The sequence below is a fragment of the Arachis hypogaea genome, chromosome 4, assembly GCF_003086295.3.
Source record: "Arachis hypogaea cultivar Tifrunner chromosome 4, arahy.Tifrunner.gnm2.J5K5, whole genome shotgun sequence".
In the NCBI taxonomy this organism is placed as follows: domain Eukaryota; kingdom Viridiplantae; phylum Streptophyta; class Magnoliopsida; order Fabales; family Fabaceae; genus Arachis; species Arachis hypogaea.
The window spans coordinates 24,185,634-24,199,779 of NC_092039.1; positions in this window are offsets into that span (position 1 = coordinate 24,185,634).

The window sequence follows — 14,146 nt, forward strand, 5'->3', positions numbered from 1 at the left end:
TTCGAAAACTGTGTGTTTGATTTTCTAAAATTTTAAGTTTGGTGTCTTTTTGTGTTTTTCTCTTTCCTCTTTTCAAAATCAAATCTTTTTCATAAAAATTTTTCAATCATATCTTTTTAATTGCTGTTTTCAAAATCTTTTTGATCAACTAATTGATTCAGTTCTCAATTTGCTTTGATCTTATTTTCTTTCTTTGATTTTTGAATTTTTATTTTAATTTTCTTTTGTTTTATTTTATTTTTTTCGTTAATTCAAAAAAAAAAAAGAAACAAAATTTATCTCTTTGCAATCATTATCATTTCCCTTTTGTCCATCATGGACTTAAGTGGGATCAATCAGTCCAAAAGGACTCTGGGGTCATATGCTAACCCCATTACAGCTGCATATGGGAGTAGCATCTGTACACCTCCCATCAAAGCAAGCAGCTTTGAACTAAATCCTCAACTCATTATCATAGTGCAGCAAAATTGCCAGTATTCCGGTCTTCCACAGGAAGAACCTACTGAGTTTCTGGCACAATTTTTACAAATTGCTGACACAGTACATGATAAAGAGGTAGATCAGGATGTCTACAGACTATTACTGTTTCCATTTGCTGTAAAAGATCAAGCAAAAAGGTGGTTGAATAACCAACCTACAGCAAGCATAAAGACATGGAAACAGTTGTCAGACAAATTTCTGAATCATTTTTACCCTCCTAAAAGGATGACACAGTTAAGGCTGGATATCCAAGGCTTTAAACAAGAGGATAATGAATCCCTTTATAATGCCTGGGAGAGGTATAGAGGTATGCTCAGAAAATGTCCCTCTGAAATGTTTTCAGAGTGGGTACAGTTAGACATTTTCTACTATGGGCTTACAGAAAAAGCTCAGATGTCTTTAGACCACTCAGCTGGTGGATCTATACACATGAGGAAGACAATTGAAGAAGCTCAAGAGCTCATAGACACTGTTGCTAGAAACCAATATTTGTACTCTAGCAATGAGTTCTCTCCAAAAGAGGAAGTCATGGCTGTAGTCACTGACCCTAGTCCTCAAGAACAGATAACTGAGCTTAATCAACAATTGCTCCTAATGACAGAATAGTTAGCAGACTTTAAAGAGATGCTCCATGAAACTAAAGTTGCTAACAAGAGCATAGAACTGCAGTTGAATCAAGCAAAACAGCAATTATCTAAACAGATAACAGAGGAATGTCAAGCAGTTCAACTGAGGAGTGGGAAGACCCTGAATAACACTGCTCAAAGGAGTAAAAAGCCAAACAAGGAACAATTGATAGAGGACAACCAAATCACTGTTCAAAATCCCTCTGAGGACAGAAAGAGCCCAGAGAGGAATGTCATTGGCGTTCAAACGCCAGAAAGGGAAGGAAAGCTGGCGTTAAACGCCCATTCCTTGCCCAGTTCTGGCGTTCAAACGCCAGAAAAGGGGGAAAAGTTGGCGTTAAACGCCCAATTTCCTCCCAATCCTGGCGTTCAGACGCCTGGGGAGAATCAGACACCTGAGAGTGCTGACAGTAATCCCTCTAACAAGGCTTCTTCAACCACTTCTGTAAGGAATAAACCTGCAGCATCTAAGGTTGAAGAATATAAAGCCAAGATGCCTTATCCTCAAAAACTCCGCCAAGCGGAACAGGATAAGCAATTTGCCCGCTTTGCAGACTATCTAAGGACTCTTGAAATAAAGATTCCGTTTGCAGAGGCACTTGAGCAAATACCTTCTTATGCTAAATTCATGAAAGAAATCTTAAGTCATAAGAAGGATTGGAGAGAAACTGAAAAAGCATTTCTCACTGAAGAATGCAGTGCAGTCATATTAAAAAGCTTACCAGAAAAGCTTCAAGATCCAGGAAGCTTTATGATACCATGCACATTAGAAGGTGCTTGCACCAAGACAGCTCTATGTGATCTTGGAGCAAGCATCAATCTAATACCTGCATCCACTATCAGAAAGCTTGGGTTGACTGGAGAAGTCAAACCAACCCGGATATGCCTCCAACTTGCTGATGGCTCCATTAAACACCCATCAGGCATAATTGAGGACATGATTGTCAAGGTTGGGCCATTCGCCTTTCCAACTGACTTTGTGGTGCTGGAAATGGAGGAGCACAAGAGTGCAACTCTCATTCTAGGAAGACCTTTCCTAGCAACTGGACGAACTCTCATTGATGTACAAAAAGGGGAAGTAACCCTGAGAGTCAATGAGGATGAGTTCAAGTTGAATGCTGTAAAAGCTATGCAGCATCCAGATACACCAAATGACTGCATGGGCGCTGACATTATTGACTCCTTGGTAGAAGAGATCAATATGGCTGAAAGCCTAGAATCAGAGCTTGAGGACATCTTCAAAGATGCTCAACCTGATCAAGAAGAACTAGAGGAGGCAAAGGAATTTTCGAAAATTCCTCAGGAGGAGGATAAGCCTCCCAAGCCTGAACTCAAACCACTACCACCATCCCTGAAATATGCATTTCTGGGAGAGGGTGACACTTTTCCAGTGATTATAAGCTCTGCTTTAAATTCACAGGAAGAGGAAGCACTGATTCAAGTGCTGAGGACACACAAGACAGCTCTTGGGTGGTCCATAAGTGATCTCAAGGGTATTAGCCCAGCTAGATGCATGCACAAGATCCTATTGGAGGATAATGCCAAACCAGTGGTCCAACCACAGAGGAGGCTGAATCCTGCCATGAAGGAGGTGGTGCAGAAAGAGGTCACTAAATTACTAGAGGCTGGGATTATTTATCCTATTTCTGATAGCCCCTGGGTGAGCCCTGTCCAAGTTGTTCCCAAAAAGGGAGGCATGACAGTGGTTCATAATGAAAAAAATGAACTGGTTCCTACAAGGACAGTCACAGGGTGGCGCATGTGTATTGATTACAGAAGACTCAATACAGCCACCAGAAAGGATCATTTCCCTTTACCATTCATAGACCAAATGCTAGAAAGACTAGCTGGCCATGATTATTACTGCTTTTTGGATGGCTATTTAGGCTACAACCAAATTGCAGTAGATCCTCAGGACCAAGAGAAAACAGCATTCACTTGCCCTTCTGGTGTGTTTGCCTATAGGAGGATGCCTTTTGGTCTGTGCAATGCACCTGCAACCTTTCAGAGGTGCATGCTCTCTATCTTTTTAGATATGGTAGAGAAATTTCTGGAAGTCTTCATGGATGACTTTTCAGTATATGGAGACTCATTTAACTCATGTCTCAATCACCTAGCACTTGTCTTGAAAAGATGCCAAGAGACTAACCTGGTTTTAAACTGGGAGAAATGTCACTTTATGGTGACTGAAGGAATTGTTCTTGGGCACAAAATTTCAAACAAGGGAATAGAGGTGGATAAGGCAAAGGTAGAGGTAATTGAAAAATTACCACCACCTGCCAATGTTAAGGCAATCAGAAGCTTTCTGGGGCATGCAGGGTTCTACAGAAGGTTTATAAAGGATTTTTCAAAAATTGCAAAACCTCTGAGTAACCTGTTAGCTGCTGACACACCATTTGTGTTTGACACACAGTGTCTGCAGGCGTTTGAGACCCTGAAAGCTAAGCTGGTCACAGCACCAGTCATCTCTGCACCAGATTGGACATTGCCATTTGAACTAATGTGTGATGCCAGTGACCATGCCATTGGTGCAGTGTTGGGACAGAGGCATAACAAGCTTCTGCACGTCATTTACTATGCCAGCCGTGTTCTAAATGACGCACAGAAGAACTACACAACCACAGAAAAAGAGTTACTTGCAGTGGTCTATGCCATTGACAAGTTTAGATCCTATCTAGTGGGGTCCAAAGTGGTTGTGTACACTGACCATGCTGCTCTTAAATATCTACTCACAAAGCAGGATTCAAAACCCAGGCTCATCAGATGGGTGTTACTTCTGCAAGAGTTTGATATAGAAATAAGAGACAGAAAAGGGACAGAGAACCAAGTAGCTGATCATCTATCCCGAATAGAACCAGTAGTAGGGGCGTCCCTCCCTTCTACTGAGATTTCTGAGACTTTCCCAGATGAGCAACTATTTGCCATTCAGGAAGCTCCATGGTTTGCAGATATTGCAAATTTTAAAGCTGTGAGGTTCATTCCCAAGGAGTACAACCACGTGCAGAGAAAGAAATTAATTTCAGATGCCAAGTACTACCTCTGGGATGAACCATATCTCTTTAAGAGATGTGCTGACGGAGTGATCCGCAGGTGTGTACCCAGAGAAGAAGCACAAAGGATCCTATGGCATTGCCATGGATCACAGTATGGAGGACATTTTGGAAGTGAGCGAACAGCCACTAAAGTCCTCCAATGTGGCTTCTACTGGCCTACTCTCTATAAAGATTCCCGAGAGTTTGTGCGTAACTGTGACAGTTGCCAAAGAGCTGGTAACCTGCCTCATGGATATGTCATGCCTCAACAAGGGATATTAGAGATAGAATTGTTTGATGTATGGGGAATTGACTTCATGGGGCCATTCCCACCATCATACTCAAACACTTACATTCTGGTGGCAGTGGACTATGTGTCTAAGTGGGTAGAAGCAATTGCTACACCCACTAATGATACAAAGACCGTACTGAAATTCCTCCAGAAAAACATTTTCAGCAGGTTTGGCGTTCCCAGAGTGCTCATCAGTGACGGGGGCACTCATTTCTGCAATAAACAGCTACACCTTGCTATGGTTAGATATGGAATTAGCCACAAAGTGGCAACTCCGTATCATCCACAGACAAATGGGCAAGCTGAAGTCTCTAACAGAGAATTAAAAAGAATCCTAGAACGGACTGTGATAGCCCGTAGAAAGGATTGGGCAAAGAGCTTGGATGATGCTCTGTGGGCATACAGAACAGCATTCAAGACTCCTATAGGAACCTCTCCATACCAACTGGTGTATGGGAAGGCCTGTCATTTGCCTGTGGTACTGGAACATAAAGCCTACTGGGCAACCAGATTCCTAAACATGGATGCACAGTTAGCTGGTGAAAAAAGATTGCTCCAGTTAAATGAGCTAGAGGAGTTCAGACTCAATGCCTTTGAAAATGCAAAAATTTATAAGGAAAAGGCAAAGAAATGGCATGACAAGAAGTTGTCAACCAGAGTCTTTGAGCCAGGACAAAAAGTTCTGCTCTTCAACTCTAGGCTCAGACTGTTTCCAGGAAAACTCAAATCCCGTTGGAGGGGTCCGTATGTGATTACAGGAGTGTCACCATATGGATATGTTGAGCTTCAGGATATTGATTCTGACAAGAAGTTCATTGTTAATGGACAGAGAATCAAGCATTATCTTGAAGGAAATTTTGAGCAGGATTGCTCAAAACTGAGACTTGAGTAATTCTCAGTGAAGGTCCAGCTAAAGACAGTAAAGAAGCGCTTGCTGGGAGGCAACCCAGTCATTAGGAGGTTATATGATTAGTTCTTACAGAGGCAAATATCAAAAATGAAGGAATTCACAGAGTTACAGAAGGATTCAGCTCAAAAAGCAGAGAAAATGAGCTTACTGGCGAAAAAACGCCAGTAAGGGGCATTTTGGGCGTTAAACACCAGAATGGGTACCATTCTGGGCGTTTAACGCCAGGAATGGTGCCATTTTGGGCGTTAAACGCCAGAATGGGCACCATTCTGGGCGTTTAATGCCAGGTGTGCAGCATCCTGGGCGTTTTGAAAAAACGCCCAGTGATAAAGGCTTTCTGGCGTTTAACGCCAGCCAGGGCACCTGGCTGGGCGTTAAACGCCCAAAAGGGGTGCCAAATGGGCGTTAAACGCCAGAATGAGTGCCATTCTGGGCGTTTAACGCCAGAAAGGTGGGGGGACCACATTTTTGTTTTCAACTCAAATTTTTTCAAACTTTCCTCTTTTTACCCATACTCTTCTACATAAATGCACTTCAACCTTTCATCATTCACTTTCAAATCTTCACAAATCAAAACCATTCTTCAAATCTATTTCAAATTAATCCCAAATCTTCTTCAAAAACTCACCCTTTTCTCAATTTCTTTCCATATCTTCTCAAATCTCCTTTCAAATCTCTCTTTTTTTTCGAAAAAAGCTCTCCCCCTCACCTTATAAATTCGTGTTTGGCTTCCTCATTCCACCACACCATTCGAATTTCCTCTTCCTCTCTCTCTCTCTTCTCTTCTTTCTTCTCTTTTTGCTTGAGGACAAGCAAAACCTCTAAGTTTGGTGTGCTTTTCCGTGATCACTAAGCCAAGATTCATCAAGATCATGGCTCCTAAGGGAAAACAAACCAACTCAAGAGGAAAGAAAGAGACTAATCCAAAGAATCTTTGGAATCAAGAGAAGTTCTTAACCAAAGAACATGAAGACCATTATCACAAAATAATGGGTCTGAGGTCAGTGATCCCGGAAGTTAAATTTGATCTGAAAGAAGATGAATATCCGGAGATCCAAGAGCAAATTCGAAACAGAGGATGGGAAGTTCTGACCAATCCTGAAATAAAGGTTGGAAGGAACATGGTTCAGGAATTCTACTCTAATCTGTGGCTAACAGATAAGCAGAGAATGACTGGAACTGCTTACCATACCTACAGAACTGCATGCTCTGCAAATTGCTAAAGGAACAAGAGAAGCAGGGGCGTGAACTCCAAGAATTGAAACGCCAAAGGTTCTCCTCTCAAGCTGAGGGAGCATCCACTTCTCAAAATCAAGGTTGTTGAGTCCTAACTCTGTGAAAATCTCTATCATTAGGAGCCTATGTTTTTGCGTTCTCTTTCTCTTTTGTTTTGTTTTCTATTTTTATTTTTTTTAGTCTTATATCTATTTTTGAGTCTTGTTCTTAATTCATAATTAATAAAATTGAAATTTTATGCCTTAAAGATATGAATGTCCTATGAATCCATCACCTCTCTTAAATGAAAAATGCTTTAATCACAAAAGAACAAGAAGTACAGGATTTCGAAATTTATCATTGAAACTAGTTGAATTAGTTTGATGTGGTGACAATACTTTTTGCTTTCTGAATGAATGCTTGAACAGTGCATATGTCTCTTGAACTTGTTATTTTGAGAATGTTAAAATTATTGGCTCTTGAAAGAAGGAGGAAAAAGAGAACTGTTATTGAGGATCTAAAAATCATTAGACTAATTCTTGAAGCAAGAAAAAGCAGTGGATACAAAAAAAAAATTTCGAAAAAAAAAAGAAAAGAGAAGAAGAAAAGAAAAAGAAAAAGAAAGAAATAAAGTTGTGATTCAAGGCAACAAGAGTGTGCTTAAGAACCTTGGACACCTCTAATTGGGGACTTTAGCAAAGCTGAGTCACAATCTGAAAAGGTTCATCCAATTATGTGTCTGTGGCATGTATGTATCCGGTGGTAATACTGGAAGACAGAGTGCTTTAGGCCACAGCCAAGACTCATACACTAGCTATGTTCAAGAATCATTATGCTCAACTAAGAGAATCAATAACACTATCTGAGTTCTGAGTTCTTATAGATGCCAATCATTCTGAACTTCAAGGGATAGAGTGAGGTGCCAAAACTGTTCGGAGGCAAAAAGCTACTAGTCCCGCTCATCTAATTGGAGCTATGTTTCCTTGATATTTTGGAGTCTATAGTATATTCTCTTCTTTTTATCCTATTTTGATTTTCAGTTGCTTGGGGACAAGCAACAATTTAAGTTTGGTGTTGTGATGAGCGGATAATTTGTATGCTTTTTGGCATTGTTTTTAGTATGTTTTTAGTATAATTTAGTTAGTTTTTAGTATATTTTTATTAGTTTTTAGCTAAAATTCACTTTTCTGGACTTTACTATGAGTTTGTGTGTTTTTCTGTGATTTCAGGTATTTTCTGGCTGAAATTGAGGGTCCTGAGCAAAAATCTGATTCCGAGACCAAAAAGGACTGCAGATGCTGTTGGATTCTGACCTCCCTGCACTCGAAGTGAATTTTCTGGAGCTACAGAAGCCCAATTGGCGCGCTCTCAACGGCATTGGAAAGTAGACATCCTGGGCTTTCCAGCAATATATGATAGTTCATACTTTGCCCAAGATTTGATGGCCCAAACCGGCGCTCAAAGTCACCCTCAGAAATTCCAGCGTTAAACGCCGGAACTGGCATAAAACTTGGAGTTAAACGCCCAAACTGGCATGAGAACTGGCGTTTAACTCCAGAAAAGGTCTCTACACGAAAATGCTTCATTGCTCAGCCCAAGCACACACCAAGTGGACCCAGAAGTGGATTTTTACGTCATTTACTCATTTCTGTACACCCTAGGCTACTAGTTTACTATTAATAGGATCTTTTGACATTGTATCTGTACCTGATGACCTTACGACCTCATGACACTTTACACCTTTCTTTGTGTACTTTCCACGGCATGAGTCTCTGAACCCCATGGTTGGGGGTGAGGAGCTCTGCTGTGTCTTGATGGATTAATGCAATTACTACTGTTTCTCATTCAATCATGCTTGCTTCCATTCTAAGATAATACTTGTTCTTAACCCGGATGAATATGATGATCCGTGACAATCATCATCATTCTCAACCATGAACGCGTGCTTGACAACCACCTCCGTTCTACCTTAGATTAAGTAGTTATCTCTTGGGTTCTTTAACCGGAATCTTCGTGGTATAAGCTAGAATTGATGGCGGCATTCAAGAGAATCCGGAAGGTCTAAACCTTGTCTGTGGTATTCTGAGTAGGATTCAATGATTGAATGACTGTGACGTTCTTCAAACTCCTGAAGGCGGGGCGTTAGTGACAGACGCAAAAGAATCATTGGATTCTATTCCGGCCTGATTGAGAACCGACAGATGAATTCTGCTATGCTGTGACAGAGCATATGCAATCGCTTTCACTGAGAGGATGGGAGGTAGCCATTGACAACGGTGAAACCCTACATACAGCTTGCCATGGAAGGAGACTTGCGTGTTTGAAGAAGAAGACAGTAGGAAAGCAGAGGTTCAGAAGATGGAGCATCTCCAAACCTCAACCTATTCTCCATTACTGCAAAACAAGTAACCAATTCATGTTCTTTTGTTTTTCACAATCAATCCTGATAATTTCTGATATCCTGACTAAGATTTACAAGATAACCATAGCTTGCTTCAAGCCGACAATCTCTGTGGGATCGACCCTTGCTCACGCAAGGTATTACTTGGACGACCCAGTACACTTGCTGGTTAGTTGTGCGGGATTGCAAAAGTGTGATTGCAATTTCGTGCACCAAAGCTTCAACATGTACGTGAGAAAACAATAGAAGTACATGGCAAATCAAGAGTGCAAAAATTTGCAAAAATAGGGAAGAGATTATGGGTAAGGAGAGATAATATAAATTCATGTCAATGTAAAAGTAATACAGGTATAAAAGATTGGCATTGATATAAATAATATTATCTATCCAGAATAAAACAAGTCACTAAGCACCTAAAATAATTCAAGAGAAGATGCAACAGTGGAATAAGAAAAATTGAACACCAATGATAAAATAATAAATTTAGAAAAGAAAATAAAAATATGCACAAAATTAAATTGCAAGGAATGAAATATGCAAATAAATAGAATGAAAGATAAGAAGAAAGAAGGAAAGATAGAAAGAAAAAATCAGGAATGGGGAAGAAAAGATAAGATATTTGGCAAATTAGGATAAGCTGTGCGGCGCAAGCGACGCGATCGCGTGGGGCACGCGGTCGCGCGACTTGCGCTTAAACTTGATTGACGCGGCCGCGTCGGTCACGCGGTCGCGTGACCCGTTTTATGCCACTGGCACGAGGGCAGCCTTGCGCTCGCACAACTCTCTGTTCAAAATTATTTAATTGCCAAATATTGGGTGACGCGATCGCATGGGTGACGCGATCGCGTGGGTGGCCATTTTCGGAAAACGACGCGGCCGCATGGGGCACGCGGTCGCGTGGGAGGGCTTGGGCTTCTAGCACGAGTCCAGCCCAATTCCAGCACAATTTTTGGCCATGCACCTTTTTGACGTCGATTTTCATGGCACGCGGCCGCGTGGATGACGCGGTCGCGTGGGAGGCCAAAATTCCACATGACGCGGTCGCGTGAGCGACGCGGTCACGTGGGGTCAAGTTATGCTAAAGGCGCGCCTCCAGCCACGCTTTCGCGTGACTCTCTGTTCAATTCTTTTCTCCCCAACGCACTAGTGACGCGGACGCGTCAGCGACGCTGCCGCATCGCGTGCGTGTTTTTCCAGTTTTTTTTTATGTATGCAATATGCAGAATGCAATATTAATATGAATGTTATGCAAAACTCCAGGTTCAATGAAATAAAATAAAATTCAAAATTAAACAAAATTAAATAAAATTATAATTGAAAAAAGGAAAGATTATACCATGGTGGGTTGTCTCCCACCTAGCACTTTTAGTTAAAGTCCTTAAGTTGGACATTTGATGAGCTTCCTGTTATGGTGGATTGTGCTTGAACTCATCCAGGAATCTCCACCAATGTTTGTGATTCCAGTGTCCTCCGGGATCCCAAACTAGGCACAGAAAGCCTTCAAGTAAGTTAAAGCAAGTGACCAGGCCCCAAGAGTGGTGATTGATAGAATGGATTCCGGGGTCCCAGACCTTGCCCTTGCACCCGTCTTTTGGTTGAGCAATATTGTTCCATCCGGGTGGCAAGCAGTCTGAATTCTCACGTAAGCGGCCAAACAACTTCCTAGACCCATTCAGTTGAGCTTTATACCAACCTTTGCATTTAAACTTAAAGCTTCCAACCATAATAAACCTTGCAGGGCAATTCTTACCACTGGCCATCTTCCTCTTACTCTTAATGTTACAAAGAGCTCTAAGTTGACCATCCGTCTCCAATAGCCCATACTCAAGTAGAATTCGAAAGCTAAGGGATATGAATTTTACCCACTTGAATGTTGTGAAGGATGATGGCAACTTAGGGGGAGGTGTTTCTAATGAAATTACAAGCTTTACTCCCTTGTGCTCTTTTCTGATAACTACCACCTCTTTGCAAGCTTCTTCAATTTCAACCTCTTCCTCTTGGTAGCTTTCTTCCAATTCAATCTCCTCTTTATTGATTTCCAAGGGCATGGGAGGTTGTGCTTCTTCTTCTTGAATCTCCATCTCTTGATCAACCTCTTCCAAGTCTTTAACTGTGATATGCTTTGGAGGTTGTACACCCTCCTCAGCATCAATTTCAAATATCTTGGAAGGGGGTTCTATGACTGGACTTTCCCATGGAGGTTCTGCATCTCCTAAGTCTTCAACCAATTCTTCTTCTTCAATAATTCCGGCTTCGTCTACTTGTTCCAGTACAAAGTCATGGTCTGTACTGTTCACTGGAGTTTCTAGTATCTCCTTCATACTACGTTCTTCATTAGATTGTCCACATGAAGCCATGGGGGTTCCTTGAGTGTCCGAACGTCGGGAAGCTAATTTACTCATTATTACTTGCCCCAATTGATGAATGGTTGCCTGACATCGATCCACTATTTCCTTGAGACGATCCTTTGCCTCTTGATGCACTCGGCTTTCATAAACAGGATCATAGTGCTCTTGGATTGATGGATATGGAGATGGTGAATATTGAAGTGGTGGTTCTTGTGAGTAATTGGGTTGGAATTGGGGTGGTTCTATATATGGTTCATATGGCTCATAAGGTGGTTGGTATGGTGGTTGAGGGTTAGGGTCATATGGAGGTGAATGGCGGAAAGGGGTTGTCTCCCACCTAGCACTTTTAGTTAAAGTCCTTAAGTTGGACATTGGAGGAGCTTCCTGCTATGGCGGCTTAAGCTTAAATTTGTCCAAAAATCTCCACCAATGCTTGGAATGCCAATAGCCTCTGGGGTCCCAAACTAGGCATGTGAAGCTTCTGAGCAGCTTCAAGTAGATTTTCAGGCTCCCGGGATGACGAATGTCAGAATAGATTCTAGGATTCCAAGCCTTGTTTTTAAATCCGCCTCCGTCTTGATCTATATGTTTCCATCCGGGCGGTTTGAAAAGTAAATTCTCACCATGGTGACCAAACATTCGCCGTGATCCATTCGATTGAATGTAAGACCAATCCGTGCACTTCGAGTTGAAGCGTGGAACCTTATTGAACCTTGTATACCATCTCTGAGCACGAGCCATTTCCCTTTTACTCTTAAAGCCGCAGAGAGCTCTAAGCTGGCCATCTGTTTCAAGTAAACCATATTCAAGTGAAAAAATACAGTTAAAAGTTAAGGATTGTACCCACTTGAAGCTTGTATTGGGTGGTAATGGCCTTGGGGTAGGTGATTCCAATGGTTCTGTGAGTTCTACTCCCTTGTATTCTTCTGTGAATTTCTCCACTTCTTTTTAAGATTTTTCAAATGCATCTGTGTCTTGATCAAAGTCTTCTATGTCTTCCTCATCACTCGAGTCATAGATTGGAGGTTGAGAGAAATCTACCTCTGCATCTGCTTCGTATTCATCTGGGGAAGATTCTTTATTCTCAGAGAATTCACTTGCGGATGCAAGTTCATTACTAAGAGAACTTGACTTGTGACTATCATCATCAAGGGAATTTGCTTCTTGGATTATTCCGTCTGATTCTTCATAAACGACTTGCCTTGGGGATTGTGCTCTATCCTCCTTAGCATCAACTGTGACGTCATTGACGGAGTTCTCCTCAATTCTGGATTCCCATGGAGGTTCAGCATCTCCTAGATCTTCAACCAACTCTTCTTCCTGAACAATGACAGCTTCTTCTACTTGTTATAGTACGAATTCATGCTCTGTCTTGTCCACTGGAGTTTCTAGTATTTCCTTCATGCTACGCTCTTCATTAGATTCTCCACATGGGGTTGTGGTTGGTCCTTGAGCGTTCAAGCGTCTAGAAACTAATTGAATTACTGCTTGCTCCAGTTGTCGAATGGTTGTTTGAAGTTTATTTACTGTTTCCTTGAGGCGAACCTCTGATTCTCGAGGTGATGGATTTGGACATGAAACATGGGGAAGTGGTGGTGCTTGGGAGTGAGTGGATTGGAACTGGGGTAAGGAAGGACCATATGGTGACGAATGGTGAAGAGAGGTTTGTGAGTGTGGTGGTTCGAGGTTATGTTGAGAGGTTGGTCTAAAGGCACGGGGTGGGGCTTGTTGGTAGTTGCAAGGTTGTCCACCATATCCTTCAGCAGGGTATGCATTGTAGAATGGTCGTTGTCCAGGATATCTCGGAGGGTGTTGTTGCCTAAAGGGTCGATTAGATCCTCTTGGCTCCATCCATCCTTGATTGGTCTGACCTTGATGCATATTCCTGCTGTAACTTCTATTTTCTTCACAAAGTTAGAACCAAACTCAAAGCGAGAGGGGTGAGAATTCATAGTAGCAAATAAAATTAAAAAGGAAAAATAAAAATGAAAATAAATAAACAAGCAAAAGAAAAATATTTACAATAACCAACAATAAGGCACACGTTAGCAGTTCCCCGGCAACGGGGCCATTTTGACGAACAGGATTTTTGCTAGTAAAGAATTACTAGCAAAAATCCTATTCATCAAAATGGCACCGTTGCCAGGGAAATGGAGGTTGTGAAATTGGGGGTTCAAGAATGAGGAATAAGTAATTTAATAACGAATAAATTAAATGGCAATTAAAATAAATAAATGGCAAGTAAAATAAAATAAATGAATAACTGTAAAGCAAGCCTTTGGCGAGGTATGAGAAATTAGAAGTCCAACTTAGTTATCCATCTCAACAATAATGAAAGTTGAATCTTAAATTCCACTTAGTTAACCTTTACTAAAGCAAAGGAAAGTCAAGGGACTAATGAGTTTGACCTTCGAATCCTATTTAATTCCTAAGAAAAAGTTGGGATTATTGAAGTTCAGTTTAATTAGCAAAGATACAGTTATCAGTTATGTTGAGCTAATATAACTCCTGAGTTACTGATTTCTTAACCAAGACCAAAAGGGGAAAAAGTAAAATTGCTGGAATAAAAATGTCCTTAGATGGGAAGCAATAATAACTTAAATTAAAGAGAACAATCAATAACTGAAATACCTCAAATAATCATAAATTCAAATAATAATATGTAACATGGAATAATTCATAATTTAAATGACAAAAGTAAATAATCCACTAACATAATGGCATGAATAAAAGTAAAGGAAAGCTTAAAGTAAAGGAACATTAAATCTGGGATCGAGAGTCACTCCTAATACTAAGAGAAGTCCTAAATCCCTAAGAGAGAGAGGAGAGAACCTCTCTCAAA